Here is a 22,698-nt window from a genome sequence, read left to right as displayed (position 1 = left end):
GACTTGGAGGTCCATATGGGATGCTGGGGATAGAATCAGATCTGTCAAGTGCAAGTCAAATGCCTTTCTTGTGATATTATTACTCTGGCTCCTTCAAAAAGACTTTATCAAGTAAAAATCAATCCTAATTTAGGGGCAGAGTGACAGTACAGTGGGTAGGCACTTTTTTAGTATACACTCACCGCATGTTCAATCCTCAGTACCACATATAGTCACCTGAGTCATACCAAGAGTAATCCCGAAGTACAGAGCCTGGAATAAGTCCTGAACACTACTGGTTGTGTCCTTAAAACCTAAAAATATAATTTACAAATTTAAACTTGTCATCAAAAATTACTTTATTATTATTGTCTTCAATATCTTCCAAGATACTTAACAATTAGAATTCCCTGATGTGAAAAAAAAAAAGTATTCCCTTACCTTTACTAATAGTGTTTGACAACAAGTCTGAATTAAATATCAATTTCACAAACTCCTACAAAAATGATTGGATCATCTGAGGTCATGGAGACTAAAAGATCTAGGGAAATGTCTATCATTTCTTGTATATATTTGATGGACAAAATCCTGGCAAATTAAATGCTAGTTGAATCTACATTAATCACTTTGAAATCTACATTGGCTAATGAGGCATATCATCTGCCAAGTTCTGACAAATTCACAATATTTTGGAGAATGCTGCCAAACAGTGATGCAACAGAACCACCCAGGCCTCTTGGTCTGTCAAACATGTCAGCACTCCAAGGTCTCATTCACATTCTGACTTGCCAAATTCTGTCTTTTGACTGTCTATCTAGTTTTTGATCCCTTTTCCTCCTCTTTCTTTAATTCCTCATGACTAGTCAATTTCATATTGGGAAGATTAGTAACAAGTTCTCAGTGATAAGCAACATCTTCATAATTTTAAGAGCTATTTTTTTTATGAAATCTTTAAGCACCATGATTACAAGCATGATTGTAGTTGGGTGTTAGTCATAAACAGAACACCCCCCTTCACCAGCGCAACATTCCCACCCTAATGCCCCCTCACTTCTGCCTGTATTCAAGACAGGCATTCTACTTCTCTCACTCATTGACATTGTCATACTAGTTGTTACTGTAGTTATTTCCCTAAGTGTACTCACCACTCTTTGTGATGAGCTTCATTCATATTGTGAGCTGGTCCTTCTGGCCCTCATCTAAGAGATTTTTTAAAATATTAAATCATGCTTAGTTTATTTTCCTTTTCTTCAGTGCTAGCTGGAGAAAATATGGTAAAGATAATTTATTTAAATTATTTTTATAAAGTAGCACGTCAGTATAATATTACTGCAGTTTTAGGTGTGCATCTTTCTAAAGAAGCATCTATATTGACTTTGTTAATTTCATCAAAATTCAAATTTATCTTTTGGCTCCTGTGGATTTAGACAAGTCACATACTGCTAGTTGACTTAGATTGTTGTCATTTGAAATGCCTTCCTCGTAAATTGCTATAATGAATAAATAAGGTAGAGCAAAGTGCAGCATCTGACATATAGCAAGTTCAAATTTAAGGTGTAATTTCCTTTATAATCTATGCAAAATTAGTGTGCACAAGGTCGAGTAAAGTCTATGTGGTTTTAGAAAAATCTAAAGAGGAGCAATTGGAGTGACAGTATAGAGGGTAGGGTAAAGCATTTGCTATGCAGATGGTAGAATAAGATTTGTTCCATAGGATGCATATGGTTCCCTGAGCTCACCAGGAGCAATCCCTCAGCACAGAGCCAGGAGTAAGCCCTGAGCACCTCTGAGTGTGACCCAAACAACAACCAACAAAAAATATATAAAGAAGAGCCACTAAATTCATGATGTGGTTCAAGCTTTTTATAGACTTCATGAAGAGTTTTGGAGGGAAGAAAAAGAAGTAAACTCATGTGAACCTAAACCTACTGTGTGCCAGTTTATTACTAGTTTTGAATATATTTTCTCACTTAAACCTCACAATAATATTCTCAGGTAGCTGATATTGATTTCACTTTGCAAAGAGAAACTCGGCTCTGGGAGCTGAAATAGATTATGATGTGAGATCTCAATGCTTGGAAGTGCCAGACAAGAAGCCCAGATGTGTCAGCCTTCAAATTTACATTTTATTTATCCAAAGCAAAACTGATACTGGATATAGACTAAGGTTATCTTTCCTGAAGTATTTTTTGTGGAATGTTAAAAGGGGTTACATTGTGGGAATTGTTTCTATGGTTAGCTTGGGAAACATTAAATTACACATATAAACAAATATGCCCTCTCTTTGTAGAACCTCTCAGAATTTTGAATGAGTGTATTTAATTAACACCAAATTTCCCACAAGCATAAGAGAACTACTGCATTTGAATATCTTGCTTAGAACTTGCTGGAATATCTTTATCAAGGGGAAGATCTGTAATTGTTCATTTGTTTCATTGCTGGATCTAGGCTTTCAATATATTTTAAAGATTATTCAAAATAATCTAAGACCAATTCTGCAATGTGAGTGCCTAAAAAGCGCATGGAAAAATCTTTGGATGTGGGTAACATTCTCAGCAAATATTTCTGTGGTGTTTGATGAGGACAGATCTATACCAGACATACAATTTTCAGTAGTATTTACACAAAGCTTTTTGTGCAGTGCACAGCTTTTAGGTACCAGAGTCCTAGACCTCCAGCTGCTGTAAATCATCTGAGAAAGGTGATCATTAAATAGATTAAAATGCATGGAAATTACCTAAATGTGGACCATTAGATTAAATGAAGCAGCTACAGTATAATGCCCTGATGGCTCCAGGAACTTTATTTAGATTATAACTGTATGAGTGTTGTGCAAATCACATGATTAAGGAGAATATTACAAATCTTACTGCTCCCCCTTTCCAGTAAGGGGTTGCAATTGAAATTTCTCCAAGGTTTAATAAACAGTTACCTCCAAGAAGGCACTGTGAAAACTGACTTTCTAGACCAATCTACATTTCGATGTGGTTCAGAGCAAAACCTTATCTCTGTCTGGCATGTTTGCAGGAATAACAATGTTTAAATAATGTCTGAAATGGAGCATAAAAATCCTTTGTAACTCAAATGGACATATTGAGAAATCTTGAGCTTCAGCTCACATTACCTTTTTGATATTTCTTTTAAAGACTGACAGTAAGACACCATCACTTGCAGAAAGTAACTCTCCAAGAGCCCTGTGCATATTTTTGATGTAGTTCTCACTTGCAAACTCTCCTCATAACTCTAATAAATGCCAATTTGGGGAGCAGAAGTGGTTAGAGTTCTAAATTTTTCATGAAACTCTATGTGAAATTGAAGTAGTCTATCTATTTCTTTCTGTCTAACCTGATCACTCAAAAAAGAAGAAATAAAAACATCATAGATGTGTGTGCTTTCAAAAATACCTCTTAATTGGAATCATTTAGGAGGCTCTGGGCAGAGATCTTTTTGGCAGAGAAAACATCAGCTACCGTGTTTTTCTTCTATCATGTCAGTTGCATTTCTGTTCTCTTCTTAGGTGGTTTTATTTTATTGATGTGGAAACCAAGAGAAAAGTGCATTTGCTTGGTTATCTAGCCTGTGCCAAGCACTGTACTCCATATAACCAAGGCTCATTTCATTTGCCCACAGTTTTGTTCCGGAAGATGCTGTGGACTCATTTTTTTACTTAATAAAAATGGGAAGTACTTTGAACCTACTTAATTGAGGGGTGGGCCACACTCAGTGATGCTCATTTTGACAATGTGCTCAATAAACACTTCTGGCTCAGGGGACCATATGGGACACTGGATATTGAATCCAGGTCCATCCTGGGACTGCAGTGTTCAAGGCAAATGCCCTACTTCTGTGCTATCGCTCCGACCCTTGAACCTACTTAATTTTTGTATAAAAATTCTCCTCCCACTATATTCTACTACTTGTGGAATGTCACATAGGTGCCAACACCTGTGTTGTCATCAATAATAAAATTAGAAAATTCCATGACTGTTACTTAGGTGGCTCATGTTAAAAGAGGGATTTAGTGGGGCCGGAGAGATAGCATGGAGGTAAGGCGTTTGCCTTTCATGCAGGAGGTCATCGGTTCGAATCCCGGCGCCCCATATGGTCCCCTGTGCCTGCCAGGAGCAATTTCTGAGCCTGGAGCCAGGAATAACCCCTGAGCACTGCCAGGTGTGACCCAAAAACCAAAAAAAAAAAAAAAGAGAGGGATTTAGTGACTAATCATGGATCAATTTTTCAAAATAAAAGAATGGGAGTGAGAACACCTAATAAAGAAAGCATTTTGGTAGATCAGGCACTTTGTTAAGCATTTTACATGACTTTATTCAGTCCTCATTAAAATCCCATAAAATGGACATTGTTTTTTCCATATAAGAGATGAGAAAAACTGAAGACATAGAGTAATAATGAAAAGGACATAGAGGCAGTGTTTGGCTAAACTGTGATTAGTGGTGATTGAGTGAGTGAAATGCCCAGGCTCAGAGTATATTTTGCACTCTAAACTATGGAAACTATTATTCTAAGTGAAATAAGTCATAGGAAGAGAGATAGACATGGAATAGTCTCACTCATTTGTGGGATTTAAGAAAAATAAAAGCCAGTATGGTAATAATACCCAGAGACAATAGAGATGAGAACTGGAAGGACCAGCCCATGATATGAAGCTTACCACAAAGAGTGGTGAGTGCAGCTACAGAAATAACTACACTAACAACTATCATGATAATGGTACTGAGTGAGAGAAATAGAATGTCTGTGTCAAATACAGGCAGGGGGTGGGGGAAGAGGGAAGCGAGCATTGGTGGTGGAAGATTGCACTGGAAAAGAAAGGGGTGTAATTTTTATTTACTAAAACCCAACTATAAACATATTTGTAACCATGGTGCTTAAAGATATTATTAGAAAAATAATGTATGTATAGTCTACAGTATATACACTAATACTCTACTAAAGAGCTGCACATAGGCCCCCTTGTGGGCCCCTAGAATATTCCAATGGGGTCAAAAGTTAAAATTGCATACATGAGGAGCTTAGCACTAGAAAAGATCAGTTGTTAGAATGTGAGGGCCATAGCTAAGCCATGAATATAGGTCAGTGGGAGATCACAGTTGGGAAAAGGTTAGAAAACTGTTATAGATCATGTGTCTTCTGTCTATGTGTATTTGTAAACATTTGAAAGATTTATTGGGTGATAATTCACCTGTCATGCATGAATAACTTAAAGTATAAAATGTAATGAGTTTAATAAAGTCACAGGGTTCTGCAATCAGACCACAATCTAGTTTTAGTCTATAAATATCCTCTAAAAGGAAACCTTACACCAATAAAAAGTCACTTTCCACCAGCCACACTACCCATCTGTCGCCTAAATCATTCATTAATCAAATTTTCTGTCTTTATTAATTTGCCTGTATTGGATATGTCAGATAAAAAGGATCCTATAATACAGGGGTAGTGAACAGGATTTTTACCCTCACTCAAAATGGCAAAATGCAATATGTGTTTAATATATTATTATTAAAATTATATGCTTTTGTGTGAGTGTTTGACTTTTTGGCAGGTCACTGTGTGGTGTGGCTCTCTGACTCTCAGTTTAAAATTTTGGCTCTTTGTGTCAAACTTGTTCTACTTGTAACTGGTTATTTTACTTAGGGTACTGTTTTCAAGGTTTATCCAGTTTGCAGTATTTATTTGCACCATATTTTTTAAATTTTCATATATTTACATATATGTAAATATATGCTTACTTTCATTTATACCATTGTCAATGGAGAGAAATTTGGTTTGAATCCATTTTGCCTATTAATAATAATCCCATATGTACTTTTCTTTTTCTACTCATTTGTGTAATGTCAGACTGAATCCTGCTATTTATTTATAGTTTTATTTATAATCCAGAACTGTAGTGTTTATTTTATTGCTTAATTTGACACTGCTTTAGTAATCAGAAGTCCTTTCAGTTGACTCCTTGGTTTTTCTGTTATATCTTTATGTGTGGGGGAACTACTGGGTTAGATTAAGCTCCATGCTAATAGCTTGATAAATTTTTCAAATATTTTTAGAGTCACAGTATTATTTCAAATTCTCACTAAGACTTCCTAAGGGTTCCAATTTCTCAAAATTCTCCCCCTACACTTATTATTAACGATACTTTTAGTTTAGCCATTCTAGTGTGTATCAAATAATATCTCTGAAGTTTTCCTAATGACTAAAATCGATGAACATATCTTCATATGCTAATTAAACATTTGTATTTCTAGCTAGAAAAATTTCTTCATTCTAACATTTTACCTATTTTCCCAATGAGCTGCCTTTATATTTTGCATCATATTTGTCTTTTCACTCAATGATATCTTTTGAAGCACAAATGGAAACTTCAATGGAATTCAATTTACCTGAATTCTTTGTCACAAATCATTCTCAAATTTCCTTCTAGGGTTCTTTTGTTTTAAATAAATAATATCTTTATTTAAATACTGTGATTACAAACATGCTAGTAGTTGGTTTTCAGTCATAAAAAGAATACCCCCCTCACCAGTGCAACATTCCCATTCCTGATGCCCCCATTCCTTCCTCCACACCCCCACCTGTATTCTAGACAGGCTTTCTACTATCTTCACTCATTGACATTATTATAATAGTTCTCAGTGTAGTTATGAGCATTATATCTTGAAGTGGTCCTTCTGGCCCTCATCTCTGGGAATTATTTAAATAATGTTTGTTATTTTTCTTAAAACCCATAGATAAGTGAGACTATTCTGTGTCTCTCTCGCTCCCTCTGACTTATTTCACTCAGCATAGGAGATTCCATGTACATCCATGTATAGGAAAATTTTATGACTTCATCTTTCCTGATGGCTGCATAATATTCCATTGTGTATATATATATATATATATATATATATATATATATATATATATATATATATATATATATACCACAGTTTCTTTAGCCATTCATCTATGGAAGGGTATCTTGATTATTTCCAGAGTCTGGCTATCGTAAATAGTACTGCAATGAATATAGGTGTGAGGAAGCAAAGCTATAGTCATTAAAACAGCATGGTATTGGAATAAAGACAGATCCTCAGATCAGTGGAATAGACTTGAGTATTCAGAAAATGCTCCCTAGACACACAATCAATTAATCTTTGATAAAGGGGCAATGGAGCAAGGAAAGCCTCTTCAACAAATAGAGTTGGGACAAATGGTCATCTATTTGCACACACAGATCTCCATCTAACACCCTGCACAAAGGTCAAATGCAGGTGGATTAAAAACCTTGATATCAGGACTGAAACCATAAGGTATATAGAACAACACATAAGTAAAACACTCCAAGACACTGAGACTAAAGGCATCTACAAGGAGGAAACAGTACTCTCCAAACAAGTCGAAGCAGAGGTAAACAAATAGGACTATATTAAACTGAGAAGTTTCTGCACCTCAAAGAAAATAATGCCTATGATACAAAAGCCACCCATAGAATGGGAGAAGTTATTTACCCAATACCCATCAGATAAGGGGCTAATATATAAGATATACAAGGTACTGACAGAACTTTACAAGAAAAAATGGGAGAAGAAATAAACAATTTCTCAAAGAAGAAATAGAAATGTCCAAAAGGCACATGAAAAAATGTTCCACATGGTGAGAGGTACCATCTCACACCATGGAGACTGGAACACATCACAAAGAACAAGAACAATCAGTGCTGGTGGGATGTGGAGAGAAAGGAACTCTCATTCACTGGTGGTGCAAATGCTGTCTAGTCTATTATGGAAAACAATATGGAGATTCCTCAAAAAACTGGAAATTGAGTTCCTATATGATCTAACTATACCATTCCTAGGGATAAACCCTAGGAACACAAAAATGCAATACAAAAAAATTTCTTCCTCACACCTAGGATTATTTAGTGTCAGCTTTTACACTTATATGTATGTGTGATATGAAATAGTTTAATTTGATTATTTAAAATACAGATATCTAGTTGTCCCAATTTTTTGGAAAATTTGTTCCCAAATGTTGAAATAAACAAGATATAAATGCCCAATTATTAATTTTCCGCATAGTAAAAGTGAGAGTTTGGATAAATTATTCAGATTCAATCTCCTCACCTATGATGCGAATAATAATCTACACTTTAATTCAAATACCAAAAAAGAATCTCTGCATGTGAATCACTTGCACTATTCTTGCAAATTATATTATTCAACAAGTACAGAAATATTTATTAGGGTAATTAATAATGAATTATATTTTCATTGAATTAACATTAGATCATCAATTTTTTGTTTGTTTTTTGGGCCACACATGGTCCATATACTCATCTTCTGTATTGTACTATATTTGAGGACATATGTCATATTTTTTTCTCCTTTAACATTCACCATTATATTATACATAGTTGTAACTAATTAATAGTCAGCAAATTAATTTAAATTGAAAGACAAGAAGCCAGAATTTGAGACTCTACTTATTAGTGAAGAAACAAATCTTATGCTGAAATGAATGAACTTTCTGGAAATTCCTGTAAGAGTGATAACTTAAAAACTGGATTTTTCTTTATCCCCACTCATCATCAGACTTCCAGCTTCTAGGAGTGTTGGTTATTCAATCAGGGAGGCTCCCTAAAATTAGTGGGTTTCCCCTTCTAAATCTGTCAGCTGTACTTCATCATTTTTGATGCCAACATCTCTTGAATGTATTTTCTCTCATAGGATCAAGCTGAGCCCAAATCTTCTTAATCAATATTGAGCACAAAACTAAGAAAATAGCATTGTGCATCTGCAAACTTCCTTTAAAGCTGATCATCTCATTTAGAATGAATTAGCATCTAATCGGCAAGCAATCATGCCTAATAATTTTTAGATTTGTTTATTCTTTGGAGTCACATCTTTCAAAACACTGTCAATAGAACAATTATACAGCCCTGTTTCAAGGGAAGACACCTAGAGGAGTGTCTGGTTAGGTTTTTGTAGCTATTACTCAAGGCAAGTCCTCCCAGATTAGCTCTCTGTGATAATACAAATAAATAAAAATACATTTGAAAATAAAATTGAATCTTAATAAAATCAGAAAAGAAAAGATTTTAGCCAAGTCTATATAAATAGACTGTGCCTGACTATCTGCCAGGGATATTTTTCTCTCTTGCCAAATTCTATTTCATTTTATATCACCTCTCTCCCTCCCAATTTCTGTCCTAAAGGGAAGGAACAGTCGAGCTTTCAAAACAATCCTTTGGCCCCTTTCATCTTTTCAAGAACCTACTGGGGTCTTTCCTTTTCATGTCAGTCATCCATTTACATTTTTAAAACAATATTTTACATCGAGTTTGAAGATGAGAGACAGCAAAAAAAAAAAGAGAGAGACAAAGTGAGAGAGTGTATATGTGTGAGAGGGAGTGGGTGTGGATCAGGGAGAGGGAGTAATAGAGAGAAAAAGAGAGAGAGGAGAGAGAGAAGCAATAGGTCATTCCAATCTGGCAAGGTTTTCCTAAAATGTGAATTTTATTAAAGATATCCCTAGCACCCTTTAGATAAGCTCTTTCAGTGATTCTTGGTAAAGAACAATGATACTTTTTTTTTTAGATATCTTTATTTAAGCACCATGATTACAAATATGTCTGTAGTTGGGTTTTAGTTATAAAAAAAAGAACACCCCACTTCACCAGTACAACATTCTTACCAACAATGCCCTCCAATTCCCTCCTCCCTCACCCCTTGCCTGTATTTGAGAAATAACAATGATACTAATGGAGCTTTCTTTTCTTTATCCAATTACCTGGTGAATATGAACATAGCAGATAATGTAGGACTATTGGCACTACCTCCAAATGAAGACACATCTCAGGGACCCTCAGAAGCCTAAACCCCATTTGTCATCCTGGAAAAAAATTTTTGAATCCAGGACAGTATTATTTGAAAGAGTATAAAGATGTCCTCCACTCAAACTCCTTGTATTCTTGTTTCCTACTTCAGAGCCTGGGTGGCTCTCTGAAATCTCTGGTTGAAGTTGCGATTCTGGAGACTGCCAAAGCCCTTGATTGTATCAGTCTATGAATGTTGACCTGACAGTGACTCTGGAGTTTCTTCCTACATCATGGCACTTGCTGGATGTTATGCCATAAAGAGACCCTGTTCTTTCCTAAAGATTTCTCTCCTTTCTGAAGAAGAATTTATAGAAGTGATTTGGTTTAACTAAAAGGTTTCATATCCTGACACCTGGCCAGGAACTTGAGACATTTCATTTCTGGGTTGTTGTCTCAGAATCTTAAAATATTTTTCTTTCCAAATAGGATCTCTTTTCTCTCTTTGTTTCATGATTTTTATCTGTAAAGTATTAGATCCTAAAGGGTCATTTTGAAAAGCTTCTGTAAGCTTTCAAGAAGTCTTAATAAGTTCAATTAAATGACAAGGAATCCTTTTTGGAACACTAATAGGTCAGTTTCCAAATTGAGTATAAAAATTAAATCCACCCTTTTCACCCTCATTAGATGTGTGTGTCTGTGCATTTGAGACATAATAATAGAGGTGAAGAAGAAAGAGAAAGAGGAAAAGAAGGGGAGAAAGAAGGGTAAGTGAAGAAAGAGGTGGAGGGAAAGAAGAGATCATAGGGAGGAAGACATACAAAAGAAGCCACATCAATACTCTGCCAAAGCATATGTGAGTTTAGCCAAGAGTCTGTTGTCTCATTTTTCTTTTTTCCTGGCTCCATTAATATCAACAAACAACTTGCTTGATTTTCTTGGAACAAAAATTGGTATATTTTATGACTGCATTTTCTAATGTTTTGACCTCCAGGAAAAAAAAAAAAAGCACTGTCTCTCATCCCTGACCACTTAAACAAGACTTTAGCAAAAATCTACAAGTAAGCAAAATATTTTACTGGATTTTTTTTTACAAGTACTTGTGAGCATGTGCTGTCTATCTGTGATCCTTACCGTAGACTGTTTTGAAGACAGGCAGAGAATGGGGGAGGAGGGAAATGGAGGACATGGTGTTGGAAGGTTGCACTTGAGAAGAGGTGTGTTTAATTTTTATGACTGAAACCCAACTACAAACATAAGGATGCTTAAAAAAATATTATTAGGAAAACTAAAGTTGCTTTTTGTTTCACATCTTGTCTCTTCTCACTGCCATAGTTAAGGACTTGTGTCCTTAACTCCCTGTTGAGATGCTAATGTGAACACTGTCTTACCTGAACTGCCTCTCACAAAAACCACCATCATCTTTCCCTTAAAACAAAACAAAACAAAACAAAACAAAACAAAACATAAAACCCCTATGGTAGTGAGGTAGCATTAACCACATCCATTCAACACATTGATATTTTTTTTTTCATTTTTCCCTTCCTTCCTCCCTCCCTCTAAAATTTTAATTACATAAACCTCTCACTGCTTAAAATATTATTTTTTTCAACTGTTGAAGTATAAAAATCAATTTCATCATCTCAAGGTCTTGAGTTCAATCATCAGTGGGGAGGGGAGAGCACCACTTGCTGGATTACTGATCAGCAATTCACCAAAAGAAATGGATAAAAGAATTACTATTAAAACATAAAGTCTGCATAAAGATAGGGTTAGTGATCTGCTCTTGCTCAAAGGGTTAGGCAGCCCTGACTGCCTTCTGCTCATAGCTTTTATTGGGTACAATTTTAAAATTACAGGGAAACAAATATGTTCAGCAACCAGGATATGGAACACTCTGATTGAAACTCAGAGATGTTTAATGGAGGACTGCATTCCAGCCAGCATGCTTGGTCAATTAAATAAATAGAGTTCGAGAGAGCTCAAGCATACCACAGCACAGTTTAAGTCAGTCTTGCCTTTAGGATCTTATTACTGTTCCCTAGCTATTGTTTGTGATTAGTGTTCCTGTCACTAGCTCTATAACTCTTTAACCTATGTATATGAGGTCCCACATTCATGACCTTTTGAAACTATAAGACAGGGAGTAGCCAAGGATCCTGGTGAGCCCAAGCTTACTTGAAAATCTGTGGCAATTTTCTGGTTTCTTTGTTATCATTTATTTTGGATTGTGATTAATTGCCATCAAAGTCCTCCAGAGAACATTGACATCATTGTGGTTGACTTCATAGGTTTGGCTAGGTTCAAGATCTAACTTGCCTTGGCTTCTAAGGATTAGGGTTCCTGTGTTTGCTGCATTTACAGACTCGTTAGTATGTTCTTGTGGATAGCAACTCCAAAGACATAAAACTCAGGAATTGATGTGACCACACAATGCATCAACAAACTTGAAATTCAGTGGATATTTTAGTTCAAGTCTCAACAGTATTTTTGTGCTTTCTATTTATGCTGTCTTGTGCTGCTCAGAGGTGAGCTGAGAATTTTATACACACACACACACACACACACACACACACACACACACACACAAACACAAACACACCCCAATCTCAGGAGATCCTCAATTCCAAGTTTCATCTATCATCACTAGCTCTTCAGAGTTTCTTTTCTCTGTTCCTGCTCCTCTGACCAAAACAATGAGTTCCTCAGGGTTTATCTGGTGTTGGCTATTGTCATAAAATGGAGTGCTCATGACATGGCAATGAGAGGAGACAAGATGTGAAAAAAAAATAAAATAAAGCCCCATAAATGTTGCCTCCCTACATGCACTGCCTTTCCAGCTTAGGTCATTTGAATAAAATTTCAGTTTTCTCTCCTGGGAACTTCAGTTGCCCAAATTTCACACTATTACTGCCATCATGGAGGAGCAAGGCCAGGAGAGGGAAACAAACAAACAAAAAAACAGTATTTATGCTAGAAATTTGTTAAGAGAATAGATCTTAAATACTATAAAGACAATAAAAATGGTAAGCCAGTAATGAGAAAAATGATTTTAACTAACCCCATTATAGCAATTATTTGCACTAGTACATATATAAGTGTAATATATAGATATACAATATAAATGTGTATATCTATTAATCTTCTGAATATGTCAATAGTATATCTATAAAGGGGAAGGGAAAGCATCCAAGTAGGATGAGAAGGTGGCATTGAAAGGTAGTAAAGTGTTATATGTGAAACCATACCAGAAATAGTACTGTTAAACAGTGCAAATTTTTACATTAAAATATCAAGCATCTCCCATATAAGCAGACTGAAGGAAGGTAAATGGGAGTACAGGGCACTGGTGGAGGCAAGTGAACACTGATGAAGGGACTGGTCTTGAAATATTGTGTGCCTGAATAACTCAATCACGAATAACTGTCATTTCATGGTGACTAAAAAGATATCTCAATGAGTCAAAAAGACTGAGTATTAAAAAAAACAACAACAAACAAAAACCCTGGTTTAGAGTAGAGCCTTTTTTCTCTAGAACAAACATGTTTTTGTGCTTTCACAGTTTATCCCTGAGGTGTAACTGTGTGTTTATGTTGATATGTATACTTGAGCATGTTCATGGGTGATTATCACACATACATATTTATTTTCTTTGTATGTATGTACATTAAGATTCTAAATAGTATCCAAGAATAGTGTTGTGAAATTCCAATTTGGTGACTGAAGAAACTCCAAAACACAGATATTCTAAATGACCCCTTTGTAAATGGAATCATTACTTGACATCATCCTCCCAAAGTGTCATGATACTTAACCATCTGCATCCAATTCCTCAATTTGGACACAGTGATAACTGCTAAGAGTGTTGGAAAGAAAAGAATAGGGATTATCAATGATGAGACTGTTTAGTTTGGCTTCAGTTTTAAATGCAATGATTCAAACAAAACTTATAAATTTAGGGGCATAACTGGCCTCCTGACAGAAATAATACTGAACATCTTTCCTAATTCATGGTCTTATGTACTCTTTCAATACCTGATTTTTGAATGTCATGTTCATAGATCCCTACTTCCAGAACACTTTTTTTTTTTATATTTTCTCATCCAATCTACAAAGCAGAGCCTAGCAATTAGGGTTTCTTCAAGTAAATGATAAGGAAAAACTGAGTTTGACCCACTTGACTTATGGAGTTATATGCTTTTATATGACCAAATAGAAATGATATCAAAAGACCATGTCAGAGTGTTCCAGATCACACTCAAGCTAGTACACCTTAGGATTACATTTTTTTGTATTATAGACTGTATAATGGGTTTATAATTCCTTTTATGCTCCATAGATTGGGCCTAATTTGTAATATTTATTATTGTACAAATTTTAGACTTGGATAACATTATGCTTTAGAAAGGAAGGGATTCTGTTGTGACTTTGCCTAAGAAAGAGGAAGGGCTATAGAGAGCCAGCACTATATTCCAAAATATGGTGGGGTACTTGATACACACTGTTTGCTGTTATGCTCCATTTTATGAGCAGAAGTATATTATTCCCAGTCAGTAGGTGGATAACTGAAGGGAGTAAAAATAATCAACCAAATTAACTAAACTAATAGTCAGTATTTACATGGGTATAAAGTCCTTTTCTAGTAGAGATCTTGCATGTCTTTTTAAGATCTTGTTGTAAAGGATATATTAGATTAGAATAGATATTGATTGGCTCAGGGTTTTACATATTAGATGAAGGTTAGTCAAGAAGGTTAGTAGATTTTTTTCCCCCATTCTATGCATGTGTGCATGAAGTTATCAGGTGGCTAAGGAGAGGTTAGCTTTTGCAAGGTAGCTGATTTTACATATGTCAAGCTGAGATTATCATCTGGTATCTTGATCTCCCCCATCTGTCCTTTCTAGCAGGACAGCCCTAGATCTTAGGTAAGGGCAACAAAATTTTAAGAGCTCAAGTCTGTATGCAACTGTTTATCAATTCTTGTACCAAGTTGGTTTGTACTTCATTAGTCAAAGAAATTCACATTGTCAAGAGCAAAGTCAACATGCAAAAAGGTGTGACTTTTCACAAAGTATGTGTTTTAGGAAACATGGTTTACTGAGGTCCATAAATAGAATAATCTTTTATATCAAATTCAAAACCTAAGTCTTTCTAATTGCATGGAAAGACCCTTTTTTATCAGATAATGTTTCTGCCTGTCTCCAACCTTTCTCATATGTTTTCTTTGGAAACTATCATCAATACTGATTGATAAGATGACAAATTAAAGATCATATATTTGCACAAATTATTGTGTTTAAAGGTTTGTGCAGAGACAATCACAGTTTTAAAGCAAGACAATCACTATGATGAAATGTGTTAAAAGGATTTTGGAGCCAATATAAAGAGTTTCCAGTGGCTAAAAATGAAGCAATCACAGTAGAGAAATAAACAACATAATATTAGATTATTACACAAAGAATAAAATAAACATCCATGAACACATAGCGAAACAAAAAGTGATTAAATAAATATGCTGATAGGAAAGAAGAAACAAATATCTCTATGCAGAAAAATTCCAAATAATTTATGTAGATATTCCACCCTCAAAGAGAGAGATGAGTCATAGCTATGTATCTCAAAGTGTGAGCTGAGACGTGACTTCCTTCCCTAGGAATGAGAGGTGAGGAAGGACAGTCGCTTTATAGGGTAAAACCAAACAATCACGACATCAGTCTGATTACCAAGGTCAATAGCAACAGATAGAAGAGAATCATGTCTCTTTGATATAAGATGAAAATAAAGGGTGTGTGTTTTTATAACTAAAACCCAATTACAAACATGCTTGTAATTATGGTGCTTAAATAAAGTCCTTTTTTTTTTTAAAAAAAAAAAAGATGAAAATAACGATTTATTTTCTTCCTCCCCCAAACCATCCCTCCAAATGCAAAATGAAAAAACATTGGGAAAATTAAGCAACATGTTAAGCAATATCTGAGAGCACTCCTTAAGGCTTTCAAAAATCTCATAATAACAGAAATCAAGAACTATCACAACCAAGAGGTATCTAGAAATAAAGAATAATCAATAGTAATGTAATGTTCTAGATCCCAGCTTCTTAAAAAATGTGGGGTCATATAATGGAATGTGAGGAAAGGCAAAAATGCTTTGAAATAAGTTTACAATGTATTATCAGTTATTGTTTTATCTGTATCCCTATTTTCTATACCTGGATCATGTAAAAATTTTTTTTTGGTTTTTGGGCCACACCGGTGATGCTCAGGGGTTACTTCTGGCTATGTGCTCAGAAATCACTCCTGGCGGGGGATCAAACCTAGGTCCATCCTAGGCTAACGCCAGCAAGGCAGATGCCTTACTGCTCTGGCCCCTAAAATTTTTTTAGTGTAGGCAAATTATTTAAGAAGCCCTTTTCTCGGGCCGGGCGATGGCGCTAGAGGTAAGGTGCCTGCCTTGCCTGCGCTAGCCTAGGACGGACCGCGGTTCGATCTCCGGCATCCCATAGGGTCCTCCAAGCCAGGAGCAACTTCTGAGCGCATAGCTAGGAGTAACCCCTGAGCGTCACCGGGTGTGGCCCAAAAACAAAGAACAAAACAAAACAAACAAAAAAAAGAAGCCCTTTTCTAAGTGGATACTGAAAGAGGAAAAGGACATCATGTAAAAACTAAGGTACTCTAAATAAAATAAAGACTTAAGATAAAAAATATGTAAGTATTGAGTGATAAACTATAGTATACATACCATTCTAATGTAACAGGACTATGGATCTCTTGATGAAGGATGGCAATACAGTGCTAGAGGGAGGTATTTGTCAGTCATTTCAGGCTTACAGCTCTCAAAACCTTTGGAATGAAGTAAAGATGTGAGCAGTGGTGTATCTTTTGTAGAAACCTTTGATCTCTAGTTCTTAGTTCCTCAAATCACTTTAGAACCACAGATGTGAAATGGTTCTCTTGTCATTCCTAACAGCCACTTTCAACTATAACTAGGTTTATGAGAATGAGGTGACTTTTAGGAAACACTTAGGAGATGGAGGCTGTTGCTAGGGAAACCAACCATGAATAGAGGTGTGGAACTTTCTATCTAAGCTCTTGATTTCTGGGGAGGAGAGAGGTTAAAGATGAAAGCAATCACCAGGGGTCAATGTATTAATCTGTCATACCTATGTAATGAAGCCTCTATAAAAATGTAGGACAAGGTTCAGAAAGCTCCTGCACCAGTAGACAGATGAAGATTTTGGAAGAATGCACTCAGAGAGGACATTGAGGCTCTGATTACAAGCAGAAATTACAAGCTCTCACCTAGACCTTCCTCAAATCATTTCTCCCATTTCCTTGTTCATTGAATTATATCCTTTCATAAGAAACTGATGATCTAGTAAGTAAAGTTTTTTCATTTGGTCGGTTTTGTTTGTTTGTTTGTGGGCAGTACTCAGGTGTTACTCCTGGCACTACTCTCAGAAATCGTTCCTGGTAGGCTCAGGGACTGTATGGGATGCTGGGGATGGAACTGGGTCTATCCCAGGTCGTCTGCATGCAAGGCAAAAACCCTACCACTGTGCTATCAGTCTGGACTGCTAAGTAAAATCTTACCTTGAGTTCTATGAACCTGCCGAGCAAATTACTCTAACCTAAAGAAGAAAGGTCAGGAACAGTGTTAATCAGTTAGAAGCATAGGAGACATTAATGAATGGTGTTTGAAAGTGATGAGAGTCAGGAAGACTTGGCAGACAAGACCCTTTATCTGATTTTAATCTCTAAAAAGACAGTATGAGAACTGAGATTAATGGTGCCACCCACCATGGTGTGGAATTGCTTATGAATTGTACCATACCCCTTTACATTGGAACTAGGGCTGAGAACTCATGTAAGAATGTATAGGGTATGAAGTAGGTACATAGTGGAAAATCTGGAAACTCTGAGCAATCTTTATCATTTTTTAGTAAATCTAACCCAGCTATGAAAAGTAAATTTTATTACAATTTAAAGCAAGAATCAATCGAAAAAACCTTTTCAACATATATAGAAGCCAAAGTGCTGATGTTTTTTAGCATACAAAATTCTTAGGTAAGATTTAAAAAAAAATGGAAGCTGAGAGAGCTCAATGGGCTGATACAATGCCTTGCATTTAGGATACCTCACTTTAGATTTGCAGCATTTCCTGATGCCATGAGAAATACCTGAAAAGAACCTCAAGCACAAAGCTGTGGGGTATTTCCTAAGCACCACTAAGTGTGATCTTAATAAATAAAAGGAAGAAAAGAAAAAAGAAAAAAAAAAGCCAACCAAACCAAACTAACTCAAATGCAAATGGTCAAGGAACACAGATAATTTGTAGCTAAATACTGGGGCCTGAGCATTAGCACAGCAGAAGGGCATTTGTCTTGCACACTGATGACCCAGGACAGACCTGGGTTTGATCACCAGTGTCCATATGGTCCCCCAAGCCAGGAGCAATTTTTGAGTGCATAGCGAGGAGTAACCGCTGAGCACTACTTGGTGTGGCCTATAAGCAAAACAAAACAAAAAAACTTTTGTAGCTAAATAATAAGAAACAGATAGCATAGAAAGCAAAATTCACTAAGTAATAATAAAAATGGGTGATATAATAGAAATAATTTTAAGTATATATATATGTATTATTTTGGTTTTTGGGTCACACCTAGTAACTCTCAGGGGTTACTCCTGGCTATGCAATCAGAAATCTTTCCTGTATTGGGGGACCATATGGGATGCCAGGGATAGAACCAAGGTCTGTCCTTGGTCAGCAGTGTGCAAGCAAATACCCTACTGCTGCATTATCACACCAGCTCCAATTTTAATTTTTTTTAATTTTTTTATTTTTTTTAAACTTATTTTTTGTTTTGTTTTGTTTTTTGGGTCACACCTGACAATGCTCAGGGGTTACTTGTGGCTCCAAGCTCAGAAATTGCTCCTGGCAGGCTCGGGGGAACATATGAGATGCCGGGATTCAAACCAATGACCTTCTGCATGAAAGGCAAATGCCTTACCTTCATGTTATCTCTCCGGCCCCTAAATATGTTAATATAGTTAAATATTTTAAGTATTATGACAATTGCATGTGAAAATGAAAATATCATGCTTATTAATAACTGTTGAAAGGGTCACTAACAAAGTAAAAAAATTCTACTTATAAATTAATTTGAAAACCTCTTTCTATAATTTAAATATGCTCATTGTTTTTTCACAGTAATTCTGTTTCTCATCATAGAATTATTTACAAATGTGTAAAGTTAAAAATTAATCATTCTTAGTGATAGAAGTGTGGATAAATAGGCCCTAAGCTTATTAGTTTGATAAAAGAACATGAATAAAACGATACTTAGAGAGACAATCTAATAACATGGATAATGGTCTAAAAATACTGTATTTTTTAAGAGAAGTGACCAAATGTTAAAAGCTATCTACATCGTATTTCAACACTTATATTAAACAATGCCTAGAGGAAGAAAACAAATATAAGCTACAAGAGCTTTATCTGCATGTTGAACTAGCTGCTGTTTTTGTTCTTAAATGCTTCTAAATCTTAATTTATGAATAAACATTTCACTTCAGAAAAAAATGATTAAAAAGAAGGTGAAGAAATGACAATTTCCCAGAATAACCAAATGTGTTGTACTTGACAAGTGGGGTTTTTAAGATGGTTGCATCTCTGCTTATGCAGCTCCTCTGTTTTCTTAAGGGAGTAAAGATTTTTCCTGTTAATTGAATACATTTATGTGTGCATTACAAATAAGTAAACACTCGAGCACTGATATACTAAAAGTATCCATAAGACCTGATTTTTCCATAAAGGAGAAAGTTTCTAGAAGCAGAAAAAGAGTCGTCTGTCAGTATGAGTGCTAGTCCACTTATCTGCATATCAATGTCTGCACATAAAATGCACATGACATTTCAAGGCAGCCATAAAATATTCTTTAAAATTATCTTTTTGAGGGGCTAGAGAAATGAAACCCCAAGTTCCATCCTCCAGGTCCAACAGCCCTGAGAATGCTACTGGGTGTACTCCAAAACAAAACCATCATTTTGAAAGTATTTCTGTTGCCTTTTAATTCAGGGTTTGTGGCCCATTGTTTTTCTAAGATTATAGCATTTAAAATTAGAAGGTGTGTTTCAGTTTTTTCTTGTTGGTTGGTTTGTTCGTGTACAAACCACACTTAGCAGTCAGTGTTCAGGGTTTACTCTTGGTTCTATGTTCAGGGATCACTGTTGTTGGAGTTTGGCAGATCATATGGGGGAGGGCAAGGATCAAATTGGATTGGTCAGATGCAAGGCAATGCTATCTCTGGTCCTCTGAGTTGAAATTCTTTTCTTGTTTGCTATGCTTTAGCATAGCTGCTTTGTAATTACCAATTACTTCTTGAAACTTAATACTATGACACCTGACTCAATCCCACTCATCTTAATGGACACTCTATGTACCGTTGATTGATGAGTGTTGTCCTCATCTGAGATAATCTTCAGGGAGCCTTGCAGCTCCAAGACTCAGATCCCATCTTGGTGCTGTCAGTGAGAGTCACCCACAGATGCTCTCTCTCCTTTCTGAAGACATGTCAGTTGTCAGTGAGCCAGGCTGAAGCGACAGATGAAGTTGATAAAAGTCATTTCCTAACCTTGTCTTGATAAGGCTTTCTTAATAGAAGAGAAAACAGCCTTGAAAGGTACAGTTTGAATTTTAAGGGGGTTGAAATTTGAAACATTTTAGGAAATACTAAAGATTTCAGGGGACAACTAGTATCCTTTGCTGTAGAAGCTGAAGGCAGAGGCCGAACCAGCATCAGTATCAGGCTCAGGGTCCAATTTTCTTCAGTGGGAGAATTGAGTAAGCCTTGCACTAATGGTCCTCAATTGTCAGAGAGGAATACTCATAACTTCCCTACTCATGGTTCCAAAGGAAATAGTGCTTGGGGCTTACTCCTGGCTCAGTGCTCAGGGATCATCCGTCTCAGAGAATGGTGCCAGGGATTGAACCTAGGTCACCCATGTGCAGAAAAAGTACTTTAATCACTGTACTAGCTCTCTGGTCACACCATACAGCTTCTTTTTTCTTGGTGCTTTACTAAAACTTTTAAAAAATAAATAAAATATGAAGAACACAGTAAATATCTGTCTGTAACATTCCCTATGTCTTCATTTTGGGGGGGAGGGTCATATCCAGTAGTGCTCAGAACTTTCTCTTGACTGTACTCAGGAATCACTCTAGAGGGACTCTGAAGAACACCTGGAAAGCCAAGGATCAAATCCAGGTTAGACACATGCAAGACAAGTGCCAAACCTGCAGCACTATCAGTCTGGTTCCCTCTCTTTGTCTCTTCTACTCCTCCCATTCCAACCTTTTATTTGACTGATACCTAAGAATCCTTTTCATTCATTCCAACTCAAATACTATTCCCAAATAAAATCTTTATTGATGACCCAGGAGTTGTCACAACTTACCCACCCCTTTAAGTTTCTAAACATAGCAGGATTCCCATAGCCATTCCCAGAAATTATATATCAAAGTTTTTATATAATGTTTTTATTCAAACACCATGATTACAAACATGAGTGTAGTTTGGTTTCCATCACACAAAGAACACCCTCTTTTCACCAGTGCAACATTCCCACCACCAATGCCCCCTATCTCCCTCCTCCCCCATCCCCTGCCTGTATTCAAGACAGGCATTCTACTCCTACTCATCAATATGGTCATGTTGTTAGTGACATAATTGTCAATGTGGGTATTTTCTAACTGCTCTCACCACTCTTTGTGGTAAGCTTCATATTATCCTCTGGCCCTCATCTCTATGGATTATGATAGTAATGTCTTTTGTTTTTCTTAAAACCCATAGATCAGTGAAATTATTCTGTGTTTTTCTCTCCCTCTGGCTTATTTCACTCAGCATAACAGCTTTCATGTACATCTATGTATAGGAAAATGTCATGACTTCATCTCTTGACGACTGCATAATATTCCATTGTGTATATGTACCACAGTTTCTTCAATTATTCATCTGTTGAAGGGCATCTCGGTTGTTTCTAGACTATTGTAAATAGTGCTACAATGAATATAGATATGAGTAAAAGATTTTTGTATTGCGTTTTTGTGTTCCTAGGGTATATCCTTAGAAGTGGTATAGCTGGATCATATAGGAGTTCAATTTCCAGTTTTTTGAGGAATCTCCGTATTGTTTTCCATAAGGCTAGACTAGATAGCATTCCCACCAGCAGTGAATGAGAGTTTCTTTTTCCTCACATCCCCTCCAGCACTAATTGTTCTTGTTCTTTGTGATATGTGCCAGTCTCTGTGGTGAGAGATGGTACCTCATTGTTGTTTTTATTTGCATATCCCTGATGATTAGTGATGTGGAGCATTTTTTTCATGTACCTTTTGGCCATTTGTATTTCTTCTTTGACAAAGTGTCTGTTTATTTCTTCTCCTCAGTTTTTGATGGAGTTAGATGTATTTTGCTGTTGTTGTTAAGTTCTGTCACCTTGTATATTTTTATATTAGCCCTTTGTCTGATGGGTATTGGGTGAAAACTTCTCCCATTCTGTGGGTGGCCTTTGTAATCTGGACACTATTTACCAAATAAGCTTCTTAATAAAATGCCTGAGAAACAGGAAGACCTCAAATAGCACGAGGCACTATTAGGCAGAATCAAATTGTGGCCTGGTTTAGATACTGGGTCTCTGTTTTCCAAACTTGAGGAAAGCTCAGATTAAAACAAAAATTTCCAAATCCCAGACTAGTATCCTTATAGAATAGTAATTATAGAAAGTGTTTTTAAATATTGGACAAACTGGATTTCTTATTAAGCCTGTGTTCTTCCTTCAACCCTTTCTCTCTCTTTTGCTACCTCTTTAAACCTAAGTTTCAGGAAAAACTGTCTTACTTCACACACACACACA

This window comes from Suncus etruscus, chromosome 14, assembly GCF_024139225.1.
Source record: "Suncus etruscus isolate mSunEtr1 chromosome 14, mSunEtr1.pri.cur, whole genome shotgun sequence".
NCBI lineage: Eukaryota > Metazoa > Chordata > Mammalia > Eulipotyphla > Soricidae > Suncus > Suncus etruscus.
The sequence above is the reverse complement of the archived record's forward strand: the minus strand, read 5'-3'. Positions refer to the sequence as shown.